A 20,643-nucleotide genomic window follows, 5' to 3' on the forward strand; every position below is an offset into this window, starting at 1 on the left:
TATCAAATAAAGAATTTTCATTAATTCATTCAGAAAAGTAATGCATTATGTCACTGTTTTGGCTTTTCTTGTTGCTGCTGCTGGTCTGATGCACAGACTCGCTATATAGTTCAAGCTGGTCTTGAACTCACTATGTAGCTCAGGATGGCCTCGCATTATTGGCAATCTTCCTCTCTCAGCCTCCTGAGCGCTGTGGTTACAGATGTGCACCACCATGCCAGGCAGAAAAGTAATACATTTCAAAGGAAAACATGAAAAACAAGTATCATAAATAAAAAACTACACACAGTACTCTAATCCCACAAAATACACACAAAAACAGACGCTTGTTCCATTTGCATATTCAGTCTCTATACATAGCTACCTTGATACATGAATATGTAGCTACAGATACATAGTTATAGTCATATTTTAAATTTCAGTAAAGAGAACATGAAGTAACCTTTTAATTAACATGATATTTTCATGAAACACTATATTATGACCCATGACCTATGATTTAAAACTATCCTTCTGACCCTTGATTTTAAATGTCTCAGTACACTACATAAATAATCTCTTAAATCAGACATCTACTTTTAGGAATATATTATTTCCTACTGTTTCAAACAAAACTAAAACCCATACAAGTACAAGTGGAAATGTATATATTTGCATAGCTCCTTACTTTATAATATATTTATAAACAAGTATTGAATCAATCCCATAGTTTTCATGAATATTCTCCTATAAAATTTTGATGGATGAGAGAATATTCTTAACTGTTTTCTCATGAGGAATGTCATAGCAATTCTGTCCCTTATCACTTTTCACACACTGTAGAATTAATTTATCAACTTGCATAAAAATTCCCGATATGCTTCAGTTGAAATAGCATTACATTTAGAGAGAATAAATAGCTTTATGATATTGAGTCTTTTATAATACTATCACAGTAAATCTCCCCATTAACTTTATCTTTTAAAATGTCTTTCAAAAAAGTTTAACAACTTCTTTACACAAATCCCATATGTAATTTATCACATGTATTCCAAAGTACCTTATAATTCTTGCAACTGAAAGTTTGGTTGTATGCTGATAGCAGTTGTTATGGTTTAGATCTAAAATGTGCCTTAAATGTCTCATGTGCTCAGAGATGGGGCTTATGGGAGATGATAGGGCCATGAATGCTCTAATTCCATCAGTGGATTAGTAAATTGATGATGTCATAATTCAGTGGCATTATTGAGAAGTAATTGAGGTACAGTGTGGTTGAAGGGAGTAGGTCATGAGGACATAACCTTGTGGACTACATGTTGTAACTGGTGCTTTCCTCTCTGGTTCATTTCCTTCTGCCTCTGCTTCCTGGCTACCACAGGACGCCCAACCTTCCCCTGCCATTGCTTTACCCATGCTGCTCTGCCTCCTCTCAGGACCAAGGTAATGGAGCCAGGCAACCATAAAATCTCTGAAATCATGCACCAAAACACGTTTGTTTTTTTTTTTTTTTTTTTTTTTTAGGTTTTTGAGCAGTGACAAAAAGATAATATATCAGCAAATTTGCTGAAGTACATTATTAGTTATAGAAATTCATCTGCATATTCTTGCCATTTGGAAAACAAATCACATCATGTGCAATTAATGAGTTGTATTCTTCTCAACTCTCTTATTTTTCTTCCTGTTTTATATTCTTTTGGTTCTAAATCCATAGTATATTGCTGACTAAAAGTAGTTTTTCCAGGCATCTCTGTCTCGTTTATTATTTAAGATATACTTGAATATTTCTCTAATAATGCTACTTTATAGATACTATATTTCCAATCCCTTGCAATGATTTGTAATGTCAGTTCTGCCATATATCATCTCTATACATATTTAGGTCTGATTCTTATTTCACAGTTCTATTCCATTGATCTACTTATTTACTGCTGTGTGTGGTAATTGATTTGGAGTGTTAACATGGCTGAATTAAATACACAGGCAGCTGATAAAACATTATTTCTCTTCAATCATCACATCAGTTCTTCTCAATGCCTTAGTAAGCATAAACCCACCCCTCATCTACTAAAAAGGAAACTAAGTGGTTTGCCATTTGATTGAAATCATTTAGCTGTCCTAGGTATGTCTATACAAGTTTTCTTCTACAGGAAATTCATGTGTGAGTCTGTGGACTGAGGAACATTCGCCCTTAGTGTGGGTGGGCATTAGCCAAGGACTAGGAGCTCTAATGAAATAAAAAGGTGGGGAAAGACTTAATTCCTGATTTGTATTCTGAAACTGCAATGCCCTTCTCCTTCTCTTGAACTTACAAACTCCAATTTCTCCTGGTTTTGAACTCTAGAACACAAACCTGTGGTCCCAGCACCCTCTGGAATCTGAACCTCTGAGACTTACACTGCAGGCTTCCATGGTTCTAAACACTTTACTCTTAGACTGAATCATGATTCCAACTTCTCTGGTTCTGCAGTCTGCAGGACTATTTTGGGACCTCTTAGTCCCTGCAAATGAGCAAGACAATTTGCCTTTTGAGTGTTTATTATATCCACCCTATTAAAAAAAAAGGAATTTCTGTTGCTTTAAGTTGCATAAGGTTATATTAATTTGGTAAAGCAGCAATACATCACGGATATAGATATCAACATTACATTAGCTTTTACAACACCATAGTGTTTCACTAAACCTCAACTGTCATTCAGCTGAAAGGGACACAATTATTTTACTACTGTCAAGATAAAACAATGTTAACCTCAGGCAGAATGCCTTTCTATTACTTTGGCTTTTTAAGATGCATTGTAATTTCAAAGTCACTGCCATATGGACAAAAATTTATCTTGGACTACTTTAAGTTTTTCTTTTCCTATTCATTAAGGTTAATTGAACAAGAGAGATTATTAACTTCTTGAAGGTTTAGTAAGCCTTTGAAAGCAAGCTTCATCCTTTAGAGGATAAATCTGTTAATTACTCTTATCTAAAATTTTAAATTGCTCTTTATCAGGATGTTGTGTATAACAATGTACAATAATATTCAGGATACTGATAAAGATACACACAGACACACATTTATCAGTGTATTTGTTCATGCATAGTTATATGTAGCTGATAGCCTCAAAAAGCATCATTTTGATTTATGAGATCAACTGACACTTCTGTGTATATTTTCTGGCTAATTTCTGTCTTTTCTGTTGTACCTGATACACAGTTGTTCTCACCTTACCTGATTTGTCAATGTTTTTCCCTGAAGAATCTGAACACATCCTGTAACTCCTTTCAGCATTAAGATCCTTATTCCTTAAATATAGCCTGCATCATATAGCATCTGACAGCTGCAGATAGACTTCATCTAATCCAGCTTTGATTTTTCTCTTGAGAATAGCAGTAGGAGTGCATGGGTAATAAAAGAACTTAATTCCAGCGGTAAATTGAATGAGAATGGAAGGAGATTGTGAGCTTTATCAAAAAGGAAAACTCTTTTTAATCTTCAACAAGTCCATGAGAATACTATATTTACAACAAAAAAAGAGTACCTGGAATTCCTCCCAGAATCTTATCCTGCCATTCAGCATTACTCCCCATTCTCCTGTGTACATGGATAGGCAACCAATAATGAGGAATCCATTTGACAACAATTCACTTATTTCTGTTCTTTCCTGCTTGCAGCTGAAATTGTCAGTGCTTCCAAAGACCAAGAAAAGTCTGCTGTCACTCAAGGTCCAACTGTTGCCTGTGAGAACCAGGGCATCCTCTCCCCACTCAAACATATAAATACAACAGAGAGTCCAACAGCTGAGACAATTTGCCTTTTTTTTTTTTTTTTTTTTTGGAATGGTGGCAAGTTCCTTGCAAGAAATGTGCACCACATCTGTATCAATAACAATCTTCTTATCATGCAACAGGAAATAAGTGAGAAAATGTCAAAAGACAAAACTAAATAAATCTATATGAAAAGAAGACATTCAAGCATACAAACATCAGCCCATTTGCTCTACTAAAGAAGGAATAAATGAAAGATTTGAGAGCCTCACTTCCCCATGTGATGTAACAGGGAGGCAAGCTGGGGATTTAGCTCAGCGGCGTAAGCACCTGCCTTGCAAGCAGGCGATTGTGAGTTCGATCCCCGGTACCAGTAAAAAGTTAAACAACAACAAAAAAAAAGAGAAGAATCTTGCAGAAAGGAAGGTGAGAGGATGAAGGTGACAGTCAACAGTCACCTCCCAAAAGTGCACAATGTAGCACTTCCCCCAGTAACTCACATTCCCCATTCAGCTAATAGCTATGTTTATTCCATTAGTCATCTCAGTGCGTTTTACTCAAACTCTAGCCCAATTTGGAGAAAATTTATAACAATACTTCATGTAGGTAATGCAATCTCTTTATTTTGATTAATTGTATTTAAATACCACTTTATTCTAGTCTTAAAAAATATAAAGATAAATGTCACTCTTGGCCAAAACAATGACCACAAGTCCATGGCCATGAGTACTACTGTCTGGCTTGACACAAGAAGTTCAGTTATTCTAGAGTTGCCGATTGTCAATATGGGCTGGGTGAAAATCTCTGATCTAGTACAGCAGTATACAGGAAGATCTGATATAAAAGAAAGCAGACTGGTATAAAAGTATTTGTAATTAGATTTTAAGTGACAAATTCAGGGGGAAAAAGTTCAATGAGGTTAATGATAATTTCAGTAATGTCAGGCGTGCAAGAAAGAAACAGGCTGTTTTATCAGAAGCAGTCGTGCAGAGTAGATCCAAGTTTTGCTGAACTTAAGCAGAAATGATATAGAGAGGAGAATGAACACTGAGGTGGAGATGTTACTGAATTTTCAACATGAGTAACTATGAGGCCAAGATGCGAATGAATTATTAACATGTTGCTAAGGAAATTATGACTATACTGGAAAAGAAATCTGGAAAGTATAGATGGTAGTTTTTAGCTCAATTTTAAAAGTGTTATCTTGGATTAGAGAGTAAAAGACAATATTGAACAATAGTCATAGGTAGCCAGGGGTAGTGGTGCACACCTGCAATCACAGCACTCAGAAGGCTGAGGTAGGAGGATTACTATGAGTTCAAGGCTAGCCTTGGCTACACAGTAAGTTGCAGGCTAGTCTAAGCAACATAGTGAGACTATATCAAAAAAGAAAAAAAAATTGTATTTGACTAAAGCAAATTGACAGCCTACATTTAAAGGTTATATCCTAATCATAGGAAATAATGGACAGGAAGTATACACGTCTCTATTAAATATTTCTACAAAAACGTTATCAATTTGATTATAAGTAGATTTAGATATAATTCTTGCATGGATTCTAACACAGTTCTTGCATATCACAGACTCTTAACAATCACTGCTAAAGCACTGAATGGTTTGTACACCCTGTACACTAAACATTGTCCAAATTAATGACCTCTAATTCAAGTTTTCTCCATCATATACACTCTCTTATTAACAGGAAACACTGAGAATTATAAGTTGAAGTATAAAGTTGAAATTTATATATTATAAATGCTAGAAAATCAATTTCAATCAATATTTACCATTTTATTAGTGAGTTATTTTGGTCATTTCCCATCACTGGGACAAACTATCCAACACACAATTTAAAAGAAGAGAGGTTTATTTTTGGCTCATGTTTTTAGAACATGGCTGGCTGACTCCAAGGCTGAAACAGCAGGGTAGAGAACATGTGTGATGAAATGTTCTTATATCACAGCAGTCAGAAAGCATGGAGAGAGGGGAGAAGCAGGACAGGGGGATAAACTCTTTACTTGCCTTTCACCAAGTCTCACCTCCTAACTGAACACTTAGCTGCTGAACTCACTAAGGTCCAAAGCACTGAAAGGTACAACGCTCATATAATAGAGTCACCTTGCAAATGCATGCGGCATCTGGGGAACAGCCCAGAAATAAACCATAACGTGAGTCATTATAACATTCCACAGAGTCTTTTGGTAATGGAGTTCATTATCTTTAAACATGGATAGAGATCATCTTTTTTTAAATGAGTCTGTAAAGTTGATGGGACTTTTCTGTCCTCCGTACTGCAAAATAAGTGACCCTATTCAGGACAATGATATTGTCCTTTTTTGTTGTACGAATACTTGTTTTAAGCATCATGTATTTATAGGGACATACATATGTATTATTAATATAAGAGTTGAATAAATATTTGTTGTGGGAACTGTCCTATACATTATAGAACTTTTAAATTGTTTGCTTTAGCTATCATATACCAGTAGCAACAGTTGTGAATAAAACAACAGCAACAAAAAAACCACAGACTTTGCCAAATGTTCTGTGGGATTCAAAATCACACTCAGTTAAAAATCATTTAAGAGGATTATTAGTTAATTAAACAAAAGTACATGCATATTTTTTTCTTTTTAATTTTAGCCTAAGGAGTTATCAAAATTTGGTAAAATTAATTTTCTTTATTTTCAGTTCTTTGGAACACAATAATTGGAAAATATCAACAAAATGTATCATTCTTTAAGTCATTTTAGACTGAATCACTAGGAATGAATCACCTTAAGCATTTGAATGATTCGTAAATTCATTTTAATAAATAATGCCAGCTTTTAAGATAACTTCATAAAATTAAACTAGTATTAACAAATTATGCCTAAAGAATACCAATGATGTTTAGGTTTACACAATTTTGAATCTCACAAAAATAATTTTGACATTTAAAAGCGAGTTTTAGAAGCCACTGCCTCAATTAAAACCACGGAGACGAGGAGGAGGTAAAAATAATTGAGAATTCTTTCTGTGTAAAAAATGTTATGTGACAAGACTTGAGTCAACTCAAAAGATTTGGTTAATCATATTCACCATTTGTTAGTGCTAATGTATTGTTTTGATTTTGCAGTGTGTTTATGCATAATGACTTTTAACTTTTCACAGAATGTCTGTAGCTACATTGAAATAAAGAGATTTGCAAACGTATAAAAATGATTAGGATAACTCATTATCTAAAAAGACAGTATTATTTAGATAACACAGCATAGCCCTGAACTTCAAATGTGAGTGTGGGTATGATTTGTTCTTCATGCCTTCACTGAACAGATAACTGTGGTGAATCATATAACCTCTATATCTAAGCTTCTGTTCCAGCAAAATAGGAAAAACCCCAGAATCATAGTAGAAAGATTCAATTAGAAAACATATGTACAAGCATATAGGGCTTCTCCAAATCATTTATTTTTAGATGAGCCTGAATCTGAATCTAAATCTGAAGAAGACAATACGTAACATAGAGAAATTGATATTTCTATATTTACTATTATTCATTTGTAAAAAAAATACCACAAGCAGAATATCTATAAAAACCCTTGCAACTGAAAAAATGATAATGCAGACAGTGTTTAAAGTAGAATAAAAAGAAAACTGTAGTTGAATATTTATTGTTTTTATTTTTATTTTTTTCTTGCTACTTGGAATTGAACTCACCACCCCACACTTGCAAGCTAGGTACTTATGCTGCTAAGCTAAATCCACAGCTGTATTTGAATTTTAAAATAAGTTTGTAGAGTTTTATCACTGCTCTGGGTGTTAATTTGAATATTTCTAAAAGATAGCTCTTCTAATTTCAATTGAAAAATATAGCATAATATGTAAAAAAATTACAGTTTTTTATCACCAAGGTTATAAATATAAACAGGGACTTTTATGAATGCTCTACCATTGTGGAGAACTTTACCTATACTTTACTTCTTTATTCATAGGTCTTTTTCCAATTGGGAAAATGTCTTTTTGTTTGTGTTACTGGTATTACATTACTGAGTTATAAGCTTGGAACCCTGGCACAATTGATTCATAGTTAGCTAAAAACACATTATTTCTCCAATTTATTGCTGTGTATCTTTTAGTGGAAATTTTCACTATAGTTAATGCTTTAGGTTTATTCAGGTTAGAGGATAGTCCCATAGCATAAGCATTCATTATGTCTACTCAGAAACTGACTGGAGTCTGTAGAATTATGGTTTGTTTCACTCCATTAATGCATGATTCTTGGACAGCTTATTGAGTGTCTTCATAGCTGAAATCTTTAGGGTGGTTGAAGAAAAGATTGCCTTTAGTATTGGGATGACAACTAAAATAGTGTGAGACAAAATGATGTTTCATTTCACATTCATTGCTTGAGATGTTTTATGTAAGTTACTGTATTTCTAATTTGTAGACTTAAATTTATATACAACATACTATAGTTGATAGATTCATCTGAGCATCAGAGTTCTTTCAGCTTGAGATATTGCTAGTTTCTGAATTTCTGAAATTTAAAAGTTTTTAGAAAGCAAAATAAATCACACAAACTCTTCATAATCTCAAGCATTTAGAAACCATAACCTACTGCCATGATAGCCAACTCTATGGCGATCATCATGTTTTTTGCCTGAACATTGCTTAACAGGTTTTGTACTAGTTTTGTGTTGCCAAAGCAGCCTGAGTGGAGAGAATGGAAACAGAACAGTGGGGCTCCTGTGTGAGTGTCAAGTGGGCAACACAGGGAGCAGCGTGACGGATCAGGGCCAAGAAGAACAACCTAAACTCATACTGTGATAACATGAAGTCACTATCAAGGTCCAGGTCACAGCTAAAACTACTCTTTTGCAATGAGCAATATGGAAATACTATGTTTGTTCTCTTCCTTAGGCCTCTTGACTTTATACATAAACTTAAAATTCATCATTTAATTTCACACAATATGTGCTTATAAAAACCACCTTATGTCTGTATTCTTACATTATTTCTCTTTAGTGAAATTGTGGCATGGTTAGTCCTTCAAACTATGAAGCATTCGTAAATTTAAGTGGCATAATTTAGGATCTTCATCTTCTGTCCCAGACCATGAAATCTCCTGAATATATTAACATTTGGTAGTCACTACATGCTCTCTAAATACTTTATTTAATGTGAAAAGGAACTTAGATGAAGTGACCCAGGAAGTCTATCTCTGATTTAATTGTTTTTATTGGCCTAATTAATTTAAAAAGCTTAATTACAAAACCATGAGTCCTGGGCAAAGTCTTCAAAGTACCATTGAATGATGACCAGAAAGGAAATGTGTCAACAGCTTTTTATTTTTTACCTAATTAACAAATAAACCAGAGTGCTTTATGTATAAAGCACAGAGAACCTTAATAGAATCACCCCTGATAAGCGTCCATTGAAGTTGTATTAGGAAACTTAATTTTTAAAAATAAAATTGCACCCCTGCATGAGCCCTGGAAAATTATCATCTGTTCCAGTTAACAATTGGTTGATTAAAAGAAAAACACTTGCAAACCAAATCTCTCAAAACAATACCAATTGTGTTATTATTTCTCATAGTTCTGAAGTTGATGGAGCTCAGTGCGGTAGCTTTCATTCAGGGTTCCTGAGTTTGTAGTCAGATAGTGGAGGTGGATAGGTCATCTGCAGGCTTATGCAAGTGTCTGACACCTTTGATGAAAACTCTGCAAGCTGATTAAATTGGAAAGGGACGTGATTCTACCTCAGTGATCTTTCCACTTTGTTTCTCTAGGAGAGCAACTTTAGGGTATCTGGACTTTTATACAGTGGTTCAAAGCTCCAAAGTCAGCTGTGCAAATAGAGTCTGGCAAAGGCTTATCACCTTTTGTGGTCAATCCTTGCATATCATTCAGAGTAGGAGTTTCTGTCACATTTTATCCATAGCACTTATTACTTTAACCTACCCAGATCATGGCAAGGGGGATAAAATGTTGACATCTCTATGACTATGAAGGTGCATGTGAATTGGAAAAACTACGTGGCCATTCTTAATGAATGCAACCTATTATTCTATCCTCATGGCAGAAACTTCATATTCATATTTCAGGAAGATAAAGGTGACTGGATAGAGAAGAGAAACTATCAACAGGTGATTTGATGTATCTGATAAAAAAATAACCATCCAGACTTCCAAGATATCAAACAACGATCATAGTTTAACACTATGCCCCAGAGTTTCTTTAAGCAAATAATAATAATAATAATAATATGATGGTCATGTTCACTTAAGAGCATGAGTAGGAGGAGGAAAGGTGAAAGAGAAAGAAGAAATACAAAATGAGAAAAAATGAAAAAATCCATCTATCTATCTATCTATCTATCTATCTATCTACTTTTTACCACTGAGTACTGAACCCAGAGCCTTATATGTGCTAGGCAAAAGCTCTCCAACTTTCCAAACTGACATCACTCTCCTTTTCTAATTTTTAATTTTGAGGCAAGGTCTTCCTAAGTTACATAGGCTGGTCTTAAACCTCCTTCCTTGGCCTCTCAAGTAACGCCAGAATTAAATGCACAAAACACTGTGCCCAAGTTAAAATTTTTAAAGAAGTAGAAAATTAAGAGGCCTACAAAGGAGCACACATTAGTTCTCAGACTTTTCTTCCAGTTTTCGTCAAAACATTTTCTTAAAGAAAAATGTTACTTTAAGAAATATTATTATATAGATCTATGTAAAAATATTGGTTTCGTAATTTCTATCTGAAAAAGAATGGAATAATCACCAAACTTCTCTATGCTTTTCTCCTGGTCTGTGTATTATAATTAGCATTCACTTTTAAATCATATGATCATTATGGAGATCAAAGGAAACAATGTGTAGAAAATACATATTCCTAAGGAAAAAGGGTCAAATAACCCTTATTTCAGCAAGGGATACCTGGTGTTAAAAATCCTTCTTTTCTTTACAAACTCAGCATGCTAACATCATCATTTATCAAATTTATATATTCTTTGGACTGCTGGACTATTCATTGTATTTTCTTAACTTGTCTATACACTATTGTCAAAAATACATTTTAAATAACTCTTCCCTTTACATAATGTATATTTTATTACAAAACTTTCCTCATGTTTTCAAAATTATTTCTGTCCTTTCTTAGATTACCAAATATCTAGAATGAGAGCTAGTTCAGGAGTACAAGCACCTGTCCTGGCAAGCATGAGGTCATAAGTTTTATTCCTGGTACCAAAAAAATTTTTTTTCTTGGGATGTAGCTTAGGGGCTTAAGTGCCTGCCTGGCAAGATCAAGTTTCTAGTTTGATTCCTGGAACAAAAACAAACAAAACCAAATATCTAGAATGTTGAAGGGCTGATACAACATTGAATAATTAATCAAAGTAAAAGAAATTTCATAGTTTTTTTCCCCCACCTGGAATACTATAATTCTAAAAAAAAAGATATCTTGATGCAATTCTCTGGTCAGCAAAAGTGGAGATGTTAAAATTTAGACTTTACAAATTAGAGGCTTACAAATTGACAGAATTTGTAAAATTTAGTTTCAAAGTTATTAAAATGAAAGAATAATGCACATATTACCATGTGGTTTTTATGAATCCAACGTAATGTCTGGAAAATTCCCAACAGGGTTTAATACATACACAGAGCTAAGGATAGATAGATATGGATGGCCAAAGTCATCATTTTCATCAGTGATAAATAAGAATTGACATGATAGTATTATTGCTAGTATTCCTCAGTCTGTTCCTGAAATTAGCCCAATGAACATAACATGGTTTCCACAAATACATTTCTTAATTTTCTACTGTAAATTTTACTTTGGTAGACTAGCGGCTGGCTGTGCATCTTAGTGCCTTTGCCTGATGAGTACAGGAAAAAGTCTTTCCGTTTACCCACTTGGTATGATGAAAGACAAGGTATGTGTATGTGTGTAAAAGTGTCAAACCAGAATTTCCACAGACATAAATCTCAGTCTAAGAGGTTGGTGGATGTCTACCTGAACTTCACAGAGGGTATAACATAACCACACCACACTTGGATTTGTTTTTTTAAAAAAGTTTTCTTTGATTTTTCTAGTAGAAGTAGCCCAGATCATTACAATTCCACTTGAAGAACCAGATTTGAAAATTTTGGAGGAGGAAAAAAGGGAATAATCATTTTATTCATGTATTATCAAGATGATTCATGATGATTGAATACATGTTTCCATAAAAGAAGAATAGTGCGGTTGTATGCTGCTACTGTTGATGAAAATGAAGACTTTGGCTATGTGAGATGAAGTTCCCGTGACCAGTTAAATGGTGCAAGAATAGACTGATAGAGACACAGAGAATGCATACCTTTTTGATTCAAATGACAAACAAAACAGCAATATAAACACATATTTGAGTAGTCACAAAGTTGTGGAATGGTCATGCCACCAAGTAGAATGATCCAATGTTAGAAATTGGTACAAACATATAATACAGGTCTTAGCAGAGGTGAACACAAGCACCGCCATTCAAAGTTGGAAATTATAATAGAAGAAATGTTACAAGATGCTATGAAATGCACAAAAGCTGAAATTCAAGTAAAATGTCCTATATGCAGCAATAGCCACATCAAAAATATATTTATTCACCTCTGTCTGCTGCGTGCTGCCATTGGTAGGCCCTTTCCAATGGGTGTCCAGTGTGGGCAAAGACAGCCAGATAGATCCACCTTTGCCTGCCAGGTGCTGCCATTGGAAGACCCTTTCCTATTGGTGCCCACTACATCTCGAGGGAACCAGTAGATCTGACTCTGCCTGTGAGGAGCTACCACCAAAGGCTCCTTCCTGCAAGTGGTCAGCAGGAGCAGGGACACACAACCAGGTAAGCCCTATGCACCTGTAGGCCACCATTGGAGGCCCTTGGTTCCTTCAGGCAGCCATCACTAAACAGTAAAATCAGGGGCTGGGGATTTAGCTGGGGCTGGGGATTTAGCTCAGTGGCATAAGCGCCTGCCTAGCAAGTGTGCGGTCATGAGTTCAATCCCTGGTACCGATAAAAAAAAAAAAAAAAAAAAAAAAACCCCAGTAAAATCAGACAAATACTCCCCTGTGTATCTGCCACCATCACAGGATTCCCAGTGTAGACACACAGGCTGAGAGAAGCAGCCCCACCCCTAAACACCCCTGATCATCAGGGAAGCCCCAGTGTAGCTGCACAGGACTGGAGAACCCTGATTCTTACCCTGCTACCTCCCTGTAAATCTGCGGTAAGAGGAACTCAGGTGCCTTTCCCATCCCTCTACACTGTGGAGGGGCAGCCAACCTGGGAAGTGCCTGGGGCTCCACAATCAGCTTGTTGAGAGGAACCCAAGAGAATGTCAACATGACGGAGCAAAAGGTAATCTCAGACCACTAGCCCACACAGAGCAAGTCTGGGAGACCCAGTCATGGAAGAAAACGGAATTCACATACCTTAAGTCTCTGAAAGGATAGCGACTGAAGTAAGGAAACAACTTCATGAGATTGTAAATATAGCCAAACCAGAAATAATGTCTCAGGTAAAAGAAGAAATCATAAATATACTGAAAGATTTGTTCAGCAGGTCTATAGACAATAAAGATAAGCATATGAAAATGATGGAAACCTTGAAAGAATATAGAAAAGAAATACAATGCATGAAACAGATTCAAGGAGAGATCCAGGAAATTAAAAATTCAATCAAAAGTTGGCAAAACTGCTTAGAAAAGACTGAAGATAGACTTTCTTTGAAATCTTGAAAAGAGGACTGCAGCAAGTAATCGTGAAAGGAAAGAACTCTTAAAAACAACAAAGAATAAGGAAATAACAACTCAGTGGCTCCAAGATGATGCAAAGAAGCAAAATTTAAGAATGGTAGGTGGTGGTAAAGAAACAGGGGGCAACACAAAGTTAAAAGGCTATTTACAGAAGTAGGAGAAGAAAACTTCCCAAACATGGGAAATGGATCTGGCATGCAAATAAGCGAGGCATATAGAACTCCAATTAGCCATAACCAAAGTAATCTATGCATAGACATAGAATAATCAAGATCCTGGAAATTCAGCACAAGAATAGAATATTAAAAGCTGTTAGAGAAAAAAAAAAAAAACAGATTGCCTATAAAGAAAAATCAATCAGAATCACAGCCAACTTATCAACACAAACATCAAGTTAAGAAGAGTATGAAATGAAGTGTTTCTAACCCTGAAAGAACTTCCAACTCAGATTGATACACACTTCAAAACTATGTTTCAAAACTGATGGAAAAATAAAATACTTCCATGATAAAGAATAGATGAAGGAATTTATGACTATCAAACCAACAACACAGAAAGTAATAAATGATATTTTAGAGAGAGAGAAAGATGACCAGGTTTCCAGGAATAGCAGCAGAGGAAGATGGCCAAACAAAACAGGCAACTGAATGAAGGAGAAAAGCTGAGGGTCAACAACAGGAAGAGAGCATGACAGAGACAAACCAATGTATGCTGGTAGTAACCATTAATGTAGATGACTTCAGGTCAGCAATAAAAAGAAACACAGGAAGAGTGGATCAAGAAACAAGATCCATTGATACACTGTATATAAGAAACATAATTAACTAGAAAGGAAATTCATAGGCTGGAAGTTAAATGAGAGAAAACAATTGTTCCCAGACCAGAAAGCAAAAAGCAAGAGTAACTTGCCCATCAACCAGAGAAGAGATAAGAAAGATATGGTATTTTCATGCAGTGGCAAGCTACCCGGCTATAAAGTAAAATAATCTCAAGGCTCCTGTAGGTAAATGGATGCAACTGGAGATCATATTCATGGGTGAAGTAGTTCAAACTTATATATGTGAACGCTAGCATAAAAAACAGAAGGAATAATGAGATCCAAAAGCAAAATAGTTATTATAAGAATGATAGGGGAGGAAACATCTGGGAGTGAAAGGTGGTAACTACTGTTAAATTCTTATTGTCTTGTCTTGAAGTCTTGTACTGTTTTCACAATTTTGTTAGGTTTGGCTTTGTTCTTTCTCATTTTGTTAGATTGTACTCTGATGACAGGGAGAATTATTTTGAATATAAAGGAATGTATTATGGTAATCTTGATTTCCTATTATATTGCTTTGAAGTCTTATAATGCTTTCATTAATTTGCTTAATTAGTTTTATTCTGTTTTGTCTGATTTTATTATGTGTGATGGTATGAACAGCTATTTTGAAGAAAACGAGACATTATAGTAGCCACTGCTGATTTCCTATCATCTTGCTTTGAAGTCCTATCATGATTTTTTCTAGCTGTTTTATTGGTTATCCTGTTGTGTTTTATTTGATTTTATTATTTATAGACAACTTTTTTGAGGAAAATGAAACATTATAGTAGCCATTGTTCATTTCCTGTTATCTGGTTTTGAAGTCCTGTAACACTTTCATTCTTTTAAATAGTTTTATACTATTTTGTTACATTTGCTATTATTGTGTGCTATTATTTTGAAGAAAACAAGAGACATTAAGGTAGCCACTGTTGATGTCCTGTTGTCTTGTGAAGTGCTATGTTGCTTGCATTGTTCTGTTGTGATTTGCTTTGTTTTCTTTTGTTTTACTCTCTTTAAAATAAAAACATAAGTAAAATAAATAAAAATGTATTTATTATGTCACTTCATTAGCTAAACAAAAAGTATTCATCAGTCTTCTGTACTTAGCAGGGATTTTCCATGATGATCACAGGAATGTAAAAGATTGTAGAAAAGCAGTGGGTCAAAAAATGGCATAAAAAATTTAAGCCTTTATAAATTTGATGACTTATTAATATTTCAATTTAGACATTTTTCCTGAAACTCAGTCATCAGGTTCTTATTCATATATTAACAAGCCAAATGATGTGAACAGATTCATTGCTCCCATTTCCCAAACTAACAGGAATGTAATATTTGACAATTGGTTTACTGATTTTCAACTGATGTTTCATTTGATAAAAGAGCACAAGTTGATCACCACAAGAACTATACATAGGAATAAAGCAGGAATTCCAAAACAAATGTTGCAATGTTGAAACAGAAAATTGTATAGCACAATGTTTGGACTTAGAAAGCTATAATATTGGGCCTCTGGCAAAGTAAAAAAAATTGATACTGCTAATATCAACATTGCACAAAACAGAATTCTGAGATGGAAATTTTCTACAGCAAAACCAAAGGTGGTGGGGGATTTAGCTCAGTAGTATATGTGCCTTCCTGACAAACACAAGGTCCTAAGTTTAATCCCTGGTCCAATAAAATAAAATAAAATAAAATAAAATAAAATAAAATAAAATAAAATAAAAGGTGCTGTACATTTTAAGAGTTATGCAGCAACTATGATGTCATTTGAAATACAAAGAATTGGCCAATGATTGTGTTTTTCTTCACCTTAAACATGTGTGGCATAGTTTGATAGTTTACAAAGAAACTAACAATTGCAAACTATCATAGAGAAATCTTAGAGAATTGGGACTGGAACTCGTAAGAGGTCATTTACAGCACAGAAAAATAAAATGTTCCTGACCAGGGAGCTACACAAAAAAATTGTGGAGCACACTGGTTATCTGATATGTGGTACACCATTACACAGGCCCACTATGTCAACAGGAACACAAGAAAAGATATCAACTTTGTCCTAAAAGAAAGTACATGAAAACAAAACATGTGAGCTCTCAGTGTAAGCGATACTTGTGCATGGAATATACAGTTGCATTAGGTGTGACTCTTGAAGCACAGCTTACTTTTGTATTAGACTTCTATTGGTATTTACATTGCAGTTCACATAGATCTTTATTTTTGATGTTAGATTTTATAGCAGGTTTACAGCTGATGTGATCAGGTTGATATCTAGTCTATGCACTCATTACACGTTTGATATTTTATCTTATTTTATTCTATTTTATTTTATTGATATCTTATTTCTCTGCTAAGTGCACATTCTACAATGTATTGGAAAACTCCTGACAAGAAAGGAAGAGAAGAGTGACAAGAAAGGCCTGCTATACAGAAACAGAAAGCTAACCACATACTATGTCTGTGCAAGCAAGATACATGAATGGACCATGCAACTGTGATGTGTGAAGACTGACTTTTGTGTGAAATGAAGCAAAGCTTATTTTTGTGATAGACTTTTGTTTATGTTTACATTGTAGCTGACATATGTTTTATTCCTGATGTTAAATTTAGTAAGCAAGCACACAGCTATTGTGAAAATGTTGATTTTTTTTCTTAATGTGCAATATACATTAAGAACTTAATACTTTATTTTACTGGAACTTTATGGTTCTTTTATCTACACATTGCATAATATAGTGAGAAAACAGCAAGACCAATGAGATGTGAAGTATGTCCTACAAAAAGGCCAGGAAAGCAAAACACATGGGTGCCAGTGTTAGAGACCCTTGGGTATAGAATGTGATATTGTCATGTGTGAAGACTGGGTTTGGTGTGACAAGTGGGGTAAAGGCTATTTTTTTTTTGTAGAATGCTGTTGTTATTTCCTTTGTGATTCATATAGGAATTTATTTTTATTATTTTTTAAACTTTGTACACCAAAAACAATTGATGTTGAAAAATTTGATCCATTTTTATAAGCAATAAATAATAAAAATGCAATACTTTATCTTTGTGATTCTTTCCTATTAACCAATACTATTTAATATACTATAACTGATAAAATTAATAATTAATCAATAGAAATATTAAAAAATAAACGTGAATTTTGAATACTTATATCTGTGGACCTTTAGGACAAAAAAAGTATTATGTTCTGTAGATGACTGATGTAATTAAATAGCTTTTTACTTATGGGTGAAGTACACCAGCCCTTAAAAATGATTAAGATGTGAAAAGTATATGAACCAATTCCCTAAGATAAATGTAATTATTATACATGATAAACGTATTCTAATAAAAACCATATTAAAAATTCTATGAAACAAATCTCCAGTGCACTTAGAATATATGATATAATAACTTTATTTTGGTACTGGAAATCAAACTCAGAGTCTCATGCTTGCCAGGCAGGCACTGTGCTGCTGTCGCACCCCTAGCCCCATGATATAATCTCTCTCAACTATGCTCAATATATTTAAAGGTAGCTGTAAGATCCAGGAGAGTTGCAATTATTGAATCAAAAGGAAGACATGCAAAAAAGTGAAGTCATATTTAAAGAAAATTCTTCACATGATGTGCAATCTATATTTCATGTTTACATAGGACTTGTTAATCTCATTTTATAAATGAGGATAAAATTCAGGAATGGAAAACTATTATGAAATGTATATGTGTGTGAACAAAATGTACATCTGCTATGTGGCATAGATTGCCCTCGAATCAACCATTCCACGTTGTAAAGCCTTATGCCATTCCCCCATATTTCACTGCTCCTCATTTTCAAGGTGTTGCACTAATTTTTAATAATTGAAAGTGGGGTTTAATATTTTTATATTTCTCCTATTTTACCTATTACATATTTATATTTCTACTATATTAAATGATTAATAGGCAACTTCTCATCTTTGCAACAAAATACCCAACTTTCATCAAAGGGGCCAGGTTTATTTTGGTTTATAATTTCAGCCTATGGCTGGCTGGCTCCAAGACAGAAATAGGATGCAAGAAAGGCATAGAGGGAAAAAAAAAGTACCCAACTCATGGCAGCCAGGGTGCAGAGAGTGAAAGAACCATGGACAAGATTACACCTTTCCCGGTTCTGCACCAAGTGACCCACATCCAGCCAGATCCCACCTCCTAACAGCAAGTCAGCTTTGTGTTTCCATGGTCCCATCACTCTCCAAAAGTCCCACCTCTGAAATCATGAGACTTTTGAGATATAATTCTAGCTTTAAATCTTAACAGAAGATTGTTTTTCATGGCATACTAATGTATAGTATAAACAATACAAGGTAGATCATATAAACAATTATATTCCTGCAAAATTAAAGTGTGGAACAGACACACCCAGCTCTCCCTGTGAGTCAGCGCCATTTGCGGACCAGGAGCAAAGTGAACAAGCCATAGCAGCAAGTAAACCCAGTCTGGGAACCAGAGCCATGTGCAGGCTGCCAGTGAACTGCAACAGACAGACTCTACCCTCTTCTGGTGCAGGCTGGCAAACAAGAAGTACCACGCTCCCTCCAAAGAGATAGGTTTATCTGGAGAAAGACGGGCTGTGTTGATAGCTATGGAGGTGAAATGTAAATTGGTTGTTTGTGGTGCTTTGTTGTTTCAGTAACCTTGCAGGTCTATGACCAGTGGTCTCATCATACATTCAGATGATAGTGGTACACAGTGACACATCTAGGATGGGATCTCCTTCTAAGGGTTCCAGCCATTGTTGATTCCCTATAGTCTTGTTTTGGAAGTCCTACATTGTTTCCATTGTTTTGCTGGGTTGAGTGTTTTCCTTTTTTTTGTTGTTGTTGTTGTTGTTGTTGTTAAATTTGATGGCAGGAGCAGCTATTTCAAAGATAGCAAGACATTATGGTAGCAATTTTAAATTTACTATTGGCTTGTTTTGAGGTCCTTCGTTGCATTCATTATTTTGTTTTTATTGTTTTTATTCTGGTCTGTTATGTTTGATTTTTATTATGTCTGAAGTTAACTACAGCTATTTTGAAGACATCAAAAGTCATTATGGTAACTACTGTTGATTTCATAATGTTTTGAAGTTCTGTATCTCTTACACTGATTTGCTTTGCTTAGTTTTATTCTGTTTTATCCTCTTTAAAATAAAAAATTAAAAACAAAGTGTGATGTTGTTCAATAAATTATGCAATTAACTTTTGATTTGCATTGTCCAAAATGGTAACTACTAACCACATGTGGCTAATGAGTATTTCAAATATGGTACTCTAATTGTGAGTCACCAGATTTCAATGACATGAAATCATGAAAGGTATATAAACATAAAGTGACATGATATTTATATTTGTCAAATGTTGAAATGACATTATTAAGTTGGGTATCTTATTAAACTTGATTTCATCTGTTTCTTTTAAATGTTCAAATGTAATGATTATGAAACAAAATAAAATGCTTAGTTCACGTTATATTTCTAATTGACACCACTGACATAAAAGCATTGGGAAGGTTGTGTTTACCTTTCATATCCCATGCCTCAAAACTAAGGCATAGATGTGTTAAATTAGTTGTACACTCCCATATAAAGACGGAAGAGTGGAATTCATCATTGAAAACTAATTTTAAGCATGAAATGATTTTTTGGAGGTTAGACCAATAGTACATTTTATTATGTGAAAAGAAGAGACTGGAGAGTTTGTAAGATCATGTTATATTGGTAGACCCAGAATTGAAATTCTAAACCAAATGCTATTTCCACAATGTGATTCTACAATCCCACAATCCCTTTAACTGTTCTCTTTAATTCCAGTAAAATAAAGCACATGTGGAGTGGTAAGGTGAATGATAAAATTGGGTTCTGCTAATCCTTATAGTGTAGAAGCACTTCTTAGGCTGCTGAATGCATTACCAACAAATGGTTTTGGTTTGCACACTTCAGGAACCTTACTTTCAAATATCGGGAGTCTTTATTGCAAGTTATACTTTCAAAAGCTGCCTGAACCTCAAAAGACAAACCAACAATACATTAAAAGAGAATAGTTTGAATCTGTTCTATAAAACTAAGATTTCTTAAAGGCAACACATTTGGATTATTGAAAAATAAAATGCAGACCACAGTCTGAGATTTTTTTCTCCCCAGTTTTTAGATCCTACAACAACTATTCATCCCAATGAATAGCACCAAAATCTTTGCTTTCCTTCGTATTGTTAGGCAGAGGTTCACTGCACAGACCACTAAATGCTGCTGAATATGACCTCAAGATAACAGAAAAGTGAAAATTAATGTTTTATCACTTTGGAAAAGACAGTACTGTTAAGATATAGAGGAAATCAACAG

This window comes from Cavia porcellus, unplaced genomic scaffold (genome assembly GCF_034190915.1).
Source record: "Cavia porcellus strain 051 isolate PalLab524CR breed Dunkin Hartley unplaced genomic scaffold, mCavPor4.1 scaffold_18, whole genome shotgun sequence".
Lineage (NCBI taxonomy): Eukaryota > Metazoa > Chordata > Mammalia > Rodentia > Caviidae > Cavia > Cavia porcellus.